Here is a 14,427-nt window from a genome sequence, read left to right as displayed (position 1 = left end):
ATTTGCAATAAATCTCTACAGTAAATTCCATGCTGTGATGATATCAGTCACAAGTTTTGTGTCACTAGTCCAAGGTAGCCATTGCTATAATTAAACATTTAACATAGGGAAAGATTCTGTACATGTCTGTCTGTATAATCCCAGTAGTTTTAACCTTGGTCCAATTGTTGGCAGCAGGAACTGATAAGATAGCAATTTCACTGCCACACACAGCCATTATTCAAACTCAAGGTCAAATCTAATTCTCAACAGCAGATGAGTACACTTGGAATTAATTCCAAGTTTGGTACTGGCATATTCATGCTCATTTTTTTTGTAACAGTTCACAAACTAAAATTAAAATATCTTCCAAAATCTATTTTCTGCCCTGTTAAAAACATACTGTACATCAGTAGAGTACTGGAACAACTAGGTAGTGCAGTGGATGTCTATGGATACATAAAGGTAGCAGGATAGTTTAAAAAAGGTGGCAATGAAAGCTGATGAGATGAATTATTTTGTTAGAATAAAGAAGAGGATAATAATGCTAGAATGGTTTACAAGGCGGACCACAACTAGAACACAGTTCAGGTCAGAGATTGTACTAGAGGGACCAAAGAACAAGTATGAAGATGTTGTAATAATGGGTTAATCTTAGACTGGAGGAAAATTTGGATAGGCATTTTTTTTTGGAACAGAGGTGGCTAAGTGAGAACTTAACTGAGGTGTGTTGAATAAAACTGTAAGAGGCCTAAATAGTATAAACAGAAAGACAAAAGTAGGGGCCATAGATATAGTTCCTCTTTCTTCAGCAACTGTATTTAGGATTCTTTGCTATTATGAATTCTGTCCAACTTTTCCGCCACTGATTGGAAACCATTTGCACCACTATTCCCTCTAAGCTGCACAGGTGTGTGGCCATGCAGTAACTGAAATGTTCCCATGCACATATCCTTTGTTGTCACGCAACAGGAATTGACCAAGTCCGAGATCTTCTAGCATCTATTATCTCTGAATCGGTACTGCCCCTGTTATTTGATTCATTCAACTTGGGTGTAATCACTTGGATAATAGATTTCCTGACAATGAGTTAGGAGAATGGCAAGCTTTTGACCTTGTTGCTATGCAAATGCAACCAGTTTTGAATCTGGACAAGAGAATGTTGTGCGATAGACAAAAAGATACTCAGCTACTATTACGAACCATGACAAAAGCACTGCCTCAAAAAATTCGCAGCAATACTGTGACTTCAAATTTGTTATTCCTGAGAAAGTTAAAACTGGTTCAATTAAGGCATTCAGTGATAAGTTGAACTATGTGCTTAGAAATGAAGATGGAAGAACTGCCAACTCTTGTTGACATCGTTGAAACATTTCAAGTTTCTAGTGCTGACCGCGAACATTGATTCACTCTTATGAATTCAATCAAATGTAAATCCAGAAACAGACCAGAAGTGGAACATTTGGATGATCTAATGAGGATTAAGGCGTATCTTTCATCTGGATATGAAATTAATCTGGACAGAGTTTATAGAAAATAGAGTTGTAATAAAGAGAGATGAGAAAAAGTTTACAGAACATGAAAGATTTTCTTCGCTGCACTGTATTTCATTACACCCTTCAATTAATAAATAAAATCGAAAGTATGTGAGTTTTCAATGTTCATTCTAAATATTCATAGTACACATAATACAAAAAAAATTCATGCCACGCAGTTTTCAGGCCATGTCAAAATTTTCTGCTCAGAGCGACGGTTGGTTTGGGCAACTGCAAAAAAAAATTAGAGGGAACATTGATTTGCACCCACTTTTAGCCCAAGATAAACTTTTTCCTCTGTGTGAATACATCTGCTTCTTTTGAGCTATAAATTGTGTTGCCAGAACATTTGTGACTAGTAATTTATTTGCCCAAAGCCAATAAAAAGAGTTTTATTGTTGAAAATCACATTAACAGACTCAAATAACTGTGAACATACTTTTGGGTGTCTTAGCACCAGTTGGTAAATTTAGTTGTTCATTTATGGGTGCGATTTTCAAAGTCACTGTTGCTATTTTTCCACCATCAAACTTATCGAAATGATATTGACAGACAACTGGAAGTTTATGCAAAGCAACCTGTCAATTGGGAGTTGGTTTCTTCTCTTTTGTGGTGTTCAGGTTTTGAGTATTGAATACTGTATACTTGATTGGAAGTGGAAGTAAACTGTTGCTTTATTGGGAAAGAATGTTTTGGTTACCCGATTGTTTCAAGTGTAGAGCTGGAAGATGATGGAACTGGGTGAATGGAATATGTCCTTAGATCAGTGGTTCCCAACCTTGGGTCCATGGAACCCCTGCTTAATGGTATTCATGCATTGCATAAAAGAAGGTTGGGACCTCCTGCCTGAGAGGAAGCTGGATGGAAAGAAGTCATGCCAGTAGATGATCTGATTAGTTTTGCATAAAAATTAGATTTAATAGAGACAAGCTTGAGATAAGACAGTTAGGAAAGCACAACAAAGCAAAGTTTACAATGTGTGGTTTGGTGCTGAGTGGTGTGTAGGAACACAGGAAACTTGGAAAGCACGTCTGTGCATGAAAAGTTGTGGAACAGGTCAATAAAATGGATAAAAAGAGACTGTTGAACCACAGAAGAAATAAAAAGGAGGTTATGCTTGATCTGCAGAATGTACTAGTGTTTTCACTCATGTATATGCTACTGCTTGTGCATGGAAAAGACTTGGTTACACAAGAGTGGGTTGGGAATGGGTAGGGATATGTAAGGATATAGGTTATCAGGATTAGAAAATCATCTTTTTTGAGCAGTGCATAATGGCTGCTTTAGAACTACTAAGGCTGATTGGAGGCAATTGAGCACCGTAAAATTCCGGTTCTGTGAAAGTGTAAGCAGAAAGGTCCCTTTCTTGATGAAAAAGACAATTAAAACTAATTGGCAGAAAGATTAGAGGAAAAAGGAGGAAATACTTTTTCATCTTAAGTGCAGTAAATGTCTGGATTCACTGCCTGAAAGTGTGGATAAGGCAGAAACCCTCAAAACATTTAAGTATGACCTGGCTGTGCACTTGAAATGTTAAGGCCTGCAGAGTTACAAGTTCGAAAGGATGAGATTAAGAGAGGTAATTTTATTTCAACTGGCACAGAAGTAATGGGCCAAATAGCCTTGTTCTGTACCAAAATTCTCTGTGCCTTTATGATTCTTATATGGGTAACAATAGCTTTCTCACAACTGAAGAAGTCCAATTGTCATCATTAATCAGCCTTGCAAAAATAAATGAATGCTATTCCTCATTTTACACAGTGCCTTCACTTCTCAAGGCTAACAGCCATTGCATTGCAAATTGATCTTGGAGGCTAAGTGCCTTCATGGCAAGCAGCTCTTCCCATTTATGAACTTTGCAGTGCTCATCAAATATTCCACTTAAGAACACTTGCAGTTAAGTATACAAATGGATATTTGGAATCAGAACACAAACAGGAACACTGATTAGGTCAAAAGGGCTTTAAAAATCTTCTCTTGATTCAATAGGCTGCAGCTGCATACGTTCACCATTTCACTTGATCAAAAGAAACCAGTCAGTACCCTCTTGGTTTCATTTGAAATTGAAGTAAAATCTCTAACAATGAAACCTATTTGGTTTATCAGTCTATTCAATCACAGACTTAAATTCATATTTGACATTTAGATCCTAATACTCACACAGAACTTCTGCTTCAAGCAAAATATTCCTCTTTCTCCTTCTGCTATGCTTCAAATGAGACCTTAAAGTTAAAAAATACTCATACAATAAACTTTCTGAAGCTTGGCATCTATCAGTATAATCATTAATTGGAGATGATCCTCACAATTTCAAGTTCACTTCAGATCACTGGCCTCTACATACGAGGGCTGATTCATAAGTTTGTGGCCTAAAGTCGAAGGAGTCAATTTATTTTTTAACTTAGCACATTTATTTTTCAACATAGTCCCCTCCTACATGTACACACTTAATCCAGCGGTCGTGGAGCATACGGATCCCTTCTTTGTAGAAGTGGTCCACAGTAGGGGGAATTGATAAGTTTGTGGACTAAGGTAGATGGAGATGAGTTATACAGCTCTCGTTACATGCACGTGCAGTTCAACTCTTTGAGTGAAAATGCAGAAAGTTTGAAGTTAATAACTCATCTCCTTCTACCTTAGGCCACAGACTTATCAATCACCCCTGCTGTGGACCACTTCTGGAGGTCCAAAACGCCAATTTCTACAAAGAAGGGATCCGAATGCTCCACGACCGCTGGACTAAGTGTGTAAATGTATGAAAAATAAATGTGCTAGGTTTTCTAAAATTGATTCCTTCTACCTTAGGCCACGAACTTATCAATCACCCCTCGTATAAGATTACATGAGTCGTGATGTCACTTTGTACTGCTGTATAGATTCTATGGAAACTACCTCTATTATGAGCCATTAAACTGTTAGCATGTGGTGACCATTATTGCCACCATGCAGTCATTGATCCCACAGTCAGTGGCACACTGATTGCCAGTGTCCTGAATAATGAAAGCTGAGTGACTCAATGCAGCTTAAACACATGGCATCCTAGACTCATGCCACACAATTAGTCTATCTCTCCTCTGAAGTATCGCATGAAGGTTATCTGAAAAATGGACAAGTATCACCTGAGGAGAAGGGTTTTGTACCCTTGTTACAGAAGAAGATGGGGCTCTGACAAAAGTTTATTAATGTCAAAGAAGAATTTAATACGAGAATAAGACACTTTTTTCAAATTACGTAAAGACCTGCTGAGAATGATTCTGCAATAAAGTGTACAGGTCTTTGCATCCCTATCAAATGAAAGATAAATAGAGTGCAGCAAAGGTTGAGCAGATTGACACTTAAGATGGTGAGAGGTTACATGGACTCTTATCAAACCTCTAGAAAGCTGTCAAAGTAAGCAAATTGATTAGAGTCATAGGATTGTACAGCACAGAAATCAGCCTTTTGTCCACTATGTCGATGCCAATCTACATTAATCGCATTTCCCTGAATTAGGTCTGTATCCTTCTATGCCTTGCCTATTCAAGTGCCTCTCTAAAAATCTCTGGAATGCAGTGATTGCATTTGACTCCACCACTGATTCTTCTAGAAAGTTTCAGATTTATCTCTCTTTATAAAAAAAAAACTTGCCCCTCAAATCATCATTTAGACTCCCTCCGCACACATTAAAATGCAACTATTGCTCATGACAACAGCACGATAGGCTTTCTCACCGGCAACCCACCTGGACTTAGAGTTATCAGAATAGTGGTTGTGGCAGTAACTTCAGTTGTGTTTCATTAGTATTGCCAGCATTTGGCACAGGAGAGCAAAGCACTTCTAAGATAGTAGAGACATCATCCTAGTTCAGTAGCTACTCCAGGTAGAATGTGGAGTATTCTACACTCCACATTCATCCATACTCTCTGTCATCTCCTGGAACCAGTCTGATAGGCTGGACACTTTTGCAACAATTTTAGAGTGCTTATCCAAGATAAATAACTCCCTAAAACTGGCTTAACTATCCCCTGTCTGTCATACTCCTAATTGAATGGTGTTCATGTGACTCTGTCTTGTCTTTACCAGAATTTATTTTTTTTTCTAATTTGTGTAACTCTTTCTCTACCTAGTTCTTCAACATATATGGGATAGGATACAACACATTGGTCTTACTCTGAGCTCGGTACAGTATGGGCATTACCACCTGTAATATTTTTTTTATCTTTAAACACTTTTACATAGTTTCACTATTGTATGTCAGAGTATGATCTTAATCAATCCACGCTGAAAACCTCTCTACAATTATCTTCAACTTTCTGAACCAATCTTTGCTCAGCAATATTACTTGATTGATATGGTCAGAGGCAACCATTGCTATTCTATTCCCTGATCATTGTGATTGATGAAATGTTTTGCCTTCAATATTTCAGCTGAATGTTTTAAACTGCATTGCTGGTGTCACAATTGTAGTCTACTTAACTCCAGTTCCCCAGTTCTCTCACTACCTTCAATAATAAGTTGATTTTCTCTGAGTACCTTTATGCTGTTAAAAAAAAATTCCTAATGAAGAAATCACACAGGTGAAATTGTTTTGGTGAACAACCTTGGTTTTTGATACCTGTGTGGCAGTGTGTCAGTGACAAGGATATCTCAATACTATGTACAAGCAGAATATTCTGGTGGCATCACTATTGGAAGGAAATAATTTCTCTGGAAAGGACGTAAATGGGATTTACCAGACTGTTGTCTGGAATGAAACATTTCAGTTATCGGGATAGATTGGACAGGATGGATTTGGAGTGGAGGGAGCTGAAGAGGGACCTGTTAGATGTATACAAAATGATGAAGGCCGTGGATGTGATAGAGAATGAGAAATGATGCCCTTCACCACTCCATGAGAGTACCTTCCATATTCTAACCACCCTCTGGGTGGAAAAGGAAATCTCCAGGAATTGTTCACTACAGTAGTTGAGATGTTTTGTTGTAATTATATCAGGCTCAAGTGAGATTGTAATTTCAATATTTTTAACACGTTAGCATTCCTATCTAACAAATTATATATTTGCCACTTAGGGAGGACAGGGAAGCTCAACATAATCATTCCTGCAACGCTGGTCATGTTGCACGTGGGGATATGATGCAGTCTGGCCCGATATTCTTGTTATTAGAAGAATGAAAGGTGATTTCATCAAAATGTGAAAGAAATTCTACAGGGTCTGACCAGGTAGATGTGGGGATGACAAACAAGAAAAAATATGCAGATGTTGGAAATCCAAGGCAACATACACAAAATGCTAGAGGAACTCAGCAGGCCAGGCAGCATCTATGGAAAAGAGCGACCAGTCGACGTTTTGGGCTGAGATCCGATGTGGGGATGATGATACCACTGCCCCAGTGTTGCCAGTGCCACAAACTAGAGCAATGAACACCAGCACACTTAGTTCATTCTTGTTGCCAATCTATAACATATATGTGGGTTCTCCGTCAAACTGCATTTATTACCAGTAACAGAATGAATGACTCGGGAATATGGAGAGCTGTTATTCCATTGCACTTACACTGCAGTATAAAATAACCATGTTATGATTTTACATATCAACACAGACAAGAACCTCTCTTCAATCTAATAAACAAGAATTTGCCTGCAAAAATTTGGCAAGACCTAAATTCTTTTAATCACATGAGTAAGGCTAACAGAGATCCTACTATTATTCCCAGGAGCATAATTTGAAAATAATTTTAAAAGCATATTTTTCCATCAGGCAATATTGACTGCTAACACACCATGTGTTTTGCTTGCTGCCATTAACAAGTACATCTATTATTTTTCACAACAAGAATTTTTAACAGGTGTTTTGCGCAAAGATGTTGTGTAATATTCTGATAAGAACAGATTTGATGGCTTATCTCATAAAATGATTGCCCAGAGAAATGTCACTGGCTGTTGTAGCAACAAGAATGTGTTGCATTTTCAACATAATGTATTTCTGAAATGAGCATTCTGAGCTCCAGCTTGCAGAATGTACGATGTTCAATCTGCACTTCATTCTGTCTTAGAAGATAAACATTTTGTAAACCTAAACTGTCTTTTTAGCTTTCAGAGTAACACATACAAAATGCTGGAGGATCTCAGCAGATTAGGCAGCACCTATGGAAATGAATGAACTGTCGACATTTCAGACTGAGGCCATTCATCAAGACTCAACCCGAAACATCGACTGTTCATTCATTTCCATAGATGCTGCCTGACCTGCTGAGCTCCTCCAGCATTTTGTGTGTGTTTCTCTGGATTTCCAGCATCTACAGAATCTTTTGTGTTTATCTTTACCTTTCAGATATGTCTTCATGTAAAATTAGAATGAACAGGTGTGCTGATGTTTTCATTTTTTCTGGAACATGCATGCTGGCAAATTACTGAGGCAGAACAGCAGAGGTGTGATTGGGATTCCAGACAAGCCTTTTTCAGTGTCCAAATGCTGATTGATTCTCTGTTCCTTGGCTAAACTTTGCTCAAATTTCTGCCAGTCTAAATCTTCCTTGCTATTTAAATTTGTGGAAAAATAGTTCATAAAGTTTAGAAGTTCAAAGTAAATTTTATTATCAGAGTACATGTTTGTCACCACATACAACCCTGAGATTCATTTTTCTGCAAGCATATTGGACGTACAACCAGTGTGCAAAGGACAATAAACAGTGTAAATACAAAAAGAAAGAAGAAATAATAATAATAATAATGATAATAAACAAATAAGCAATAAATATCGAGAATATCCAGAAATATAGAGGCATAATATGATTAGGAATAGTCAGCGTGGCTTTGTCAAAGGCAGGTCATGCCTTATGAGCCTGATTGAATTTTTTGAGGATATGACTAAACACATTGATTAAGATAGAGCAGTAGATGTAGTGTATAATGATTTCAGCAAGGCATTTGATAAGGTACCACTTGCAAGGCTTATTGAGAAAGTAAGGAGGCATGCGATCCAAGGGGACATTGCTTTGTGGATCCAGAACTGGCTTGCCCACAGACGGCAAAGAGTGGTTATAGATGTGTCATATTCTGCATGGAGGTCCGTGACCAGTGGTGTGCCTGATCTGTTCTGGGACCCTTACTCTTCGTGATTTTTATAAATGATCTGGATGAGGAAGTGGAGGGATGGGTTAGTAAGTTTGCTGATGACACAAAGGTTGGAGGTGTCGTGGATAGTGTAGAGGGCTGTCAGAGGTTGCAGCGGGATATTGATAGGATGCAAAACTGGGCTGAGAAGTGGCAGATGGAGATCAACCCAGCTAAGTGTGAGGTGGTTAATTTTGGTTGGTCAAATATGATGGCAGAATACAGTATTAATGGTAAGACTCTTGGCAGTGTAGAGGATCAGAGGGATCTTGGGGTCCGAGTCCAGAGGACACTCAAAGCTGCTAAGCAGGTTGACTCTGTGGTTAAGAAGGCATACGGTGCATTGGCCTTCATCAATCGTGGGATTGGGTTTAAGAGCCGAGAGGTAATGTTACAGCTATATAGGATCCTGGTCAGACCCCACTTGGAGTACTGTGCTCAATTCCAGTCACCTCACTACAGGAAGGACGTGGAAACCATAGAAAGGGTGCAGAGTAGTTTTACAAGGATGTTGCCTGGATTGGGGAGCATGCCTTATGAGAATAGGTTGAGTGAACACGGCCTTTTCTCCTTGGAGCGACGGACGATGAAAGGTGACTTGATTGAGGTGTGCAAGATAATGAGAGGCATTGATTATGTGGATAGTCAGAGGCTTTTCCCCAAGGCTGAAATGGCTAGCATGAGAGGGCATAGTCTTAAGGTGCTGGGGAGTAGGTACAGAGGAGATGTCAGGGGTAAGTTTTTTACCCAGGGAGTGGTGAGTGCGTGGAATGGGCTGCCGGCAGCAGTGGTGGAGGTGGAAACGATAGGGTCCTTTATGAGCCTTTTGGATGGCTACATGGACCTTAGAAAAATAGAGGGCTATGGGTAAAGTCTAGGTAGTCCTAAGGTAGGGACATGTTCGGCACAGCTTTGTGGGCCGAAGGGCCTGTATTGTGCTGTAGGTTTTCTATGTTTCTATGTTTCTAATATGAGATGAAGAGTCTTCAAAATTAAATACATAGGTTGTGGGAACGGTCTAGAGATGGGGCAAGTGAAGTTGAATGAAGATATCTCCTTTGGTTTAAAAGCCTGATGGTTGAGTGATCCAAGGAAATCCTTTGACCTGGAGACAGCTCGTGCTTCAGTGAGCACTATTACAGATTGCAGTATTCCAATGATTTGTGATAAGTTTTTTTTTCAAATCTTTCTATTATTATTATATTATTCAAAAATAACACGAGTACATCGAAGTGAACAACACTTATAATGGCACAAGGAAAAAAAACATTATTTTAAGGACTGAAAAATTTTGGTGATAATAAAAAAAACCCTACTAAGCAGAAAAAGTGGGGGGGAAAAAAACCCATTAGTTGTACAACCCGGAGCCATGCGTCATACAAAAAGCTTCTAACGATAAGCATCAAACCGCCAGCAAGAAAAAAGAATGCCAAAAATTTACAATTAGATCGTGGAGGAAATCTATCAATTAACTCAAATGATAATAACGAGCAAATGAACCCCATCTTTTCTCAAAATTAAATAAAGGTTCAAAGGTTCGACTTCTAATTTTCTCCAAACTAAGACATAGCATCACTTGAGAGAACCATTGTGACAAAGTGGGAGCTGGTGTATCCTTCCACTTCAACAAAATGGCCCTCCTAGCTATCAATGTAACAAATGCAATAGCATGTTGGTCAGACACGGAGATACCATGGATATTTTGAGGAATTATTCCAAAAAAAGACAGTTAATTTGTTAGGTTGTAAATTAATTAAGTTAAGATCAATTAAATATGGTTTAACACCAGCACTTGGATGCCAGTTATGAGAATATGCATTTATACATCATTGCTTGTTTTCCTTAGAATGTAGGGAGGTAGGCAGGTGACGGATTTTGCGTCATAGAGTTGTTTACCATTAAAACAGCTCCTTCAGCCCACCGTGTCTTTGCCAGCTACCATGTCTGTCTATACTAATCCAATTTGCCTGAACTAATTCCATTCCCTATGCCTTACTCATTTAATTACCTGTCCAGATGCCTGAAATGCTGTTACTGTCCCTGCCTCTACCACCTCCCCTGGAAGCTCATTCAAGAAACCAGCTACTGTTTGCATGAAAAAATTACCATTCAGATTCCTTTTAAACATCCACCCTCTCACCTTGAAACTGTGTCCTCTAGTTTTAGTCACTCCTGCAATGGGAAAAAGGCTCTGGCAATCTACCCCATTTATGCCTCTCATAATTTCATGTACCTCCCAGCCTCCTTTTCTCCAGGGAACAACCAAATGGTGTATTAAATTGTTTCCATGTGCTGTGATTTGGACAATGGTGTCAATGCCATCGCATACTTACAGTGAGATGGACTGCTGCTATTTAGTAAGTAACAATTCAGATAGTCACTTAGCAGGTAAGACAGCAACACTGGATGGAGAAACATATAGCATTTCAGGTCATCTCTTGCTCTCTCTGCAGATCTGCTGAGTGTTTTCAGCATTTTCCATTTTCAATTCAGATTTCCATCGTTTGTCATTTTTAATATATATATATTCAGCCCAATATTTGCCTTTTGGTTAAGAATCTATTTATGTCCATTAATCTTGGGTGGGGTTTAAGAGTGGTTGCTTTAAAGTCAAGATCCAGAGTAATAAGCTAGTAATGTGGAGGTTCAAAACCATGTCAAATCTCTCTGCCTTGACTGCTGAGATCAGCAAATCTGTAAATAGGGTAGCAGGGGTGTAGCAGTGTTAGTGGAATTTAAAGGATTACTCCATTATCAAATGGCTGTGGTGGGATGGCGTTAAAGATTTAAAAGATATTTGGATAAGCACATGGACTGGAGGGATTTAGAGGGATATGGCCAAATGTGGGCAAATAGGACTAAACTCGTGGTTGACGTGGACCAGATAAGCCAAAAGTCCTGTTTTCATGCAGCATTACTCTATGGCTATCTGGATGTATATGCTGCCGCAGCTGGTAGGTTTCTTATTGCTCAGCTTCAAATATCCTTTGCAATGCAAAAGACCATAAAATGCAGGAGCAAAATTAGGCCATTGAATCTGCTCCAAAATTCAATTATGGCTTTCTTTTTAAAATTTCAACCCTATTTCTCTGCCTTCTCCCTGTAATTCTTAACCACCTTACCATTCAAGAACCTATCAATCTTTGCCTTAAATTGACACCCAATGACTTGAATCCCATAACCTTCTGTGGTAACTAATTCCACAGATTAGACCATAGACCACAAGACACAGAGTAAGAGTAGACATTTGGCCCATTGAGTCTGCTCTACCATTTGATTATGGCTGATTTATTTTCTCTCTCATCCCTATTCTCCTGTGTTCTTCCCATTAGCTTTGACGTCCTTACTAATCAAGGACCTATCAACCTCCACTTTAGATACAACCAATGAGTTAGTCTCCACAGCACTGTGCCAATTAATTCCACAGATTCCTCGCCCTTTGTCTAAAGAAACTCCTCCGTACCTCTGTTCTAAAGGAACGTCCTTCTATTTTGAGACTGTGCCCTTATATCCTTGACTATCCCACAATTGGAAACAACCTGTCCATATCCACTTTATCCACACCTCTCAGGGTCTGTTTAGTTATATGAATAAATAGCTTGATTCAAAGGTCCTTCAATGCAATCTGGCATTCTATCAGATTTCCATAATATATTCACATAGTTCACTGCTTTGGGAGGCTCATGGATACAAATATTCATACAAATATTAAGTCATAAGTAGACGACCAGTTGAAACACTATGGCATTGAAGGCTTTATCACAATTATTCATTTATGCTTGAAAAAGTAAGAGTGTGAAGAGCACAAAATGCTAGAGGAACTCAGCAAGTCAGGCAGCATCTATGGAAATTAATAAACATTCAATGTTTCAGGCCAAGGCCGAGATTCTCTTCAGTAGTGCTTGAAGAGAGTTATCATACCACCTCCTGCTACTTGTTTATGAGCTGGTGTGCAAGTGTGATCCTTGCTTTCATTGTGCAGTTTTTTTTCCATTATCACTGCAAAGAGGAGAAACAAATGAACATAGAATATAGAACCAAGAAAAAAATCTGCAAATTCTGGAAATCCAAGAAGAGGAGGGAGGGAACGTTGACTCAGACCATGAGAGGCCTGCATCGGGCATTTTCATGCCTTCCAAGGTGCAGATTGGAAGTCTGTGTGGGGCGCCACTCCTCGCACAGACACCAGAGCAATGTGTGGTTTAGTGCCTTGCTCAAGGACACAAACACGCTGCCACAGATGAGGCTCGAACTAGTGACCTTCAGATCACTAGACGAACGCCCTAACCACTTGGACACGTGCCCAACAAAAACACACAAGATGCAGGAGGAACTCAGCATCTATGGAAAAGAGTACAGCATCCAGGCAGCATCTATGGAAAAGAGTACAGTCGACATTTTGGGCCAAAACAAGTCCTCTTGTTGTCAAATGTAGTCACTGTTATAATGCAGGAAATGTGCCTGCCATTTAGACAGAACAACATTGATTTACAACTAGAAAGATGCAGAATATGAAAAAGACAATAAGGAAGAACTCTTTCCTCTTCTACAATGATGCAGTGGAATTGTTTATGTCTACCTGAGGATATACTCTAGTTTAACATAAACAAATAAGTACACAAGAAAATAGGAGCAGAAGTAGGTCACTGATGTCATTTCAAGCAGTACTGCCCTCCATCAGCACCATAGTGGAGTGTGACCTTAGGCATTGTGCACAGGATGATGGAGTGGAAGATGAGCTCATAAGCTTCTGGTTGGAAGAATCAAATGTTACACTTGGTAGCAAAAGAGTTGAAGATATCTATGTTCTACTTATTTATTTATTTAGAGATACAACATGGCCCAGCAAACCTCGACAACCCCAATTTAACCGTAACCCCATCACAAGACAATAACCAATTAACCTACTTGGTGTGGGAGGAAACTGGAGCACCCAGGGAAGGCCACGCATTCCACTGTATGGACATACAAATTCCTTACAGAGGACACCGGGATTGAACTTCAAACTCCGACGCCCCAAGCTGTAATAGCGTTGCGCTAACCGCGTTGGCGTTACCATGGCGCCAAAGCCAAAGTCTCCTGAGTATGGAGACAAATTGGGAAAAAAAGATACAAGGAAGGAATGTGGTAAAGCAAGGATTCTGAAATACATAGACTTTTGTTATATTTGTAAGGTTCCTTACTTGAATGATACAGCATCATTCAGCCAGTAATATGCACTACAAAATCTCACGAGGGTATTTCTCCACAAATTACTTTCTGAAATGAGCTCCAACACCTTTTGGGGAGTTGCATGTGCATTGAATTTTGTGTTGATAACTGGCCAGCTGCCCAGAGCAAATAACCTATCTCTGTTGTGTGTGTAGATTATGAATTAAAAATTAACATGCTGATTTAAGCAAATTACACTAAACCAAGAATACAGACTCAATGAAATTCAATCAGAAGGTGTTTCCTTTTGAAGGTCAAACCAAAGGTGGATTCTAAATTATGATGATAATATTTCTGAACAAGCAGATTCAGATCTTGCTTCATTTATTTATCATATGTACATTGAAACATGCAGTGAATTGCATCATTTCTACTTACAACCAACACAACCTTCCAATTTGTTAGGGGCAGCCCCCATACATCACCACACATTCTAGTGCCAACATAACACACACACACACACACACACACACACACACACACACACACACACACACACACACACACACACACACACACACACACCTTCCATTCTCCAGTGGACTCATGGGCTCACAGACATTGGGCCTTTGACTTCCCCACTGGACTCGCAGTCCCACAGACCCAGGG

Source organism: Mobula birostris, chromosome 20 (genome assembly GCF_030028105.1).
Source record: "Mobula birostris isolate sMobBir1 chromosome 20, sMobBir1.hap1, whole genome shotgun sequence".
NCBI lineage: Eukaryota > Metazoa > Chordata > Chondrichthyes > Myliobatiformes > Myliobatidae > Mobula > Mobula birostris.
This window is presented reverse-complemented; position numbering follows the sequence as displayed.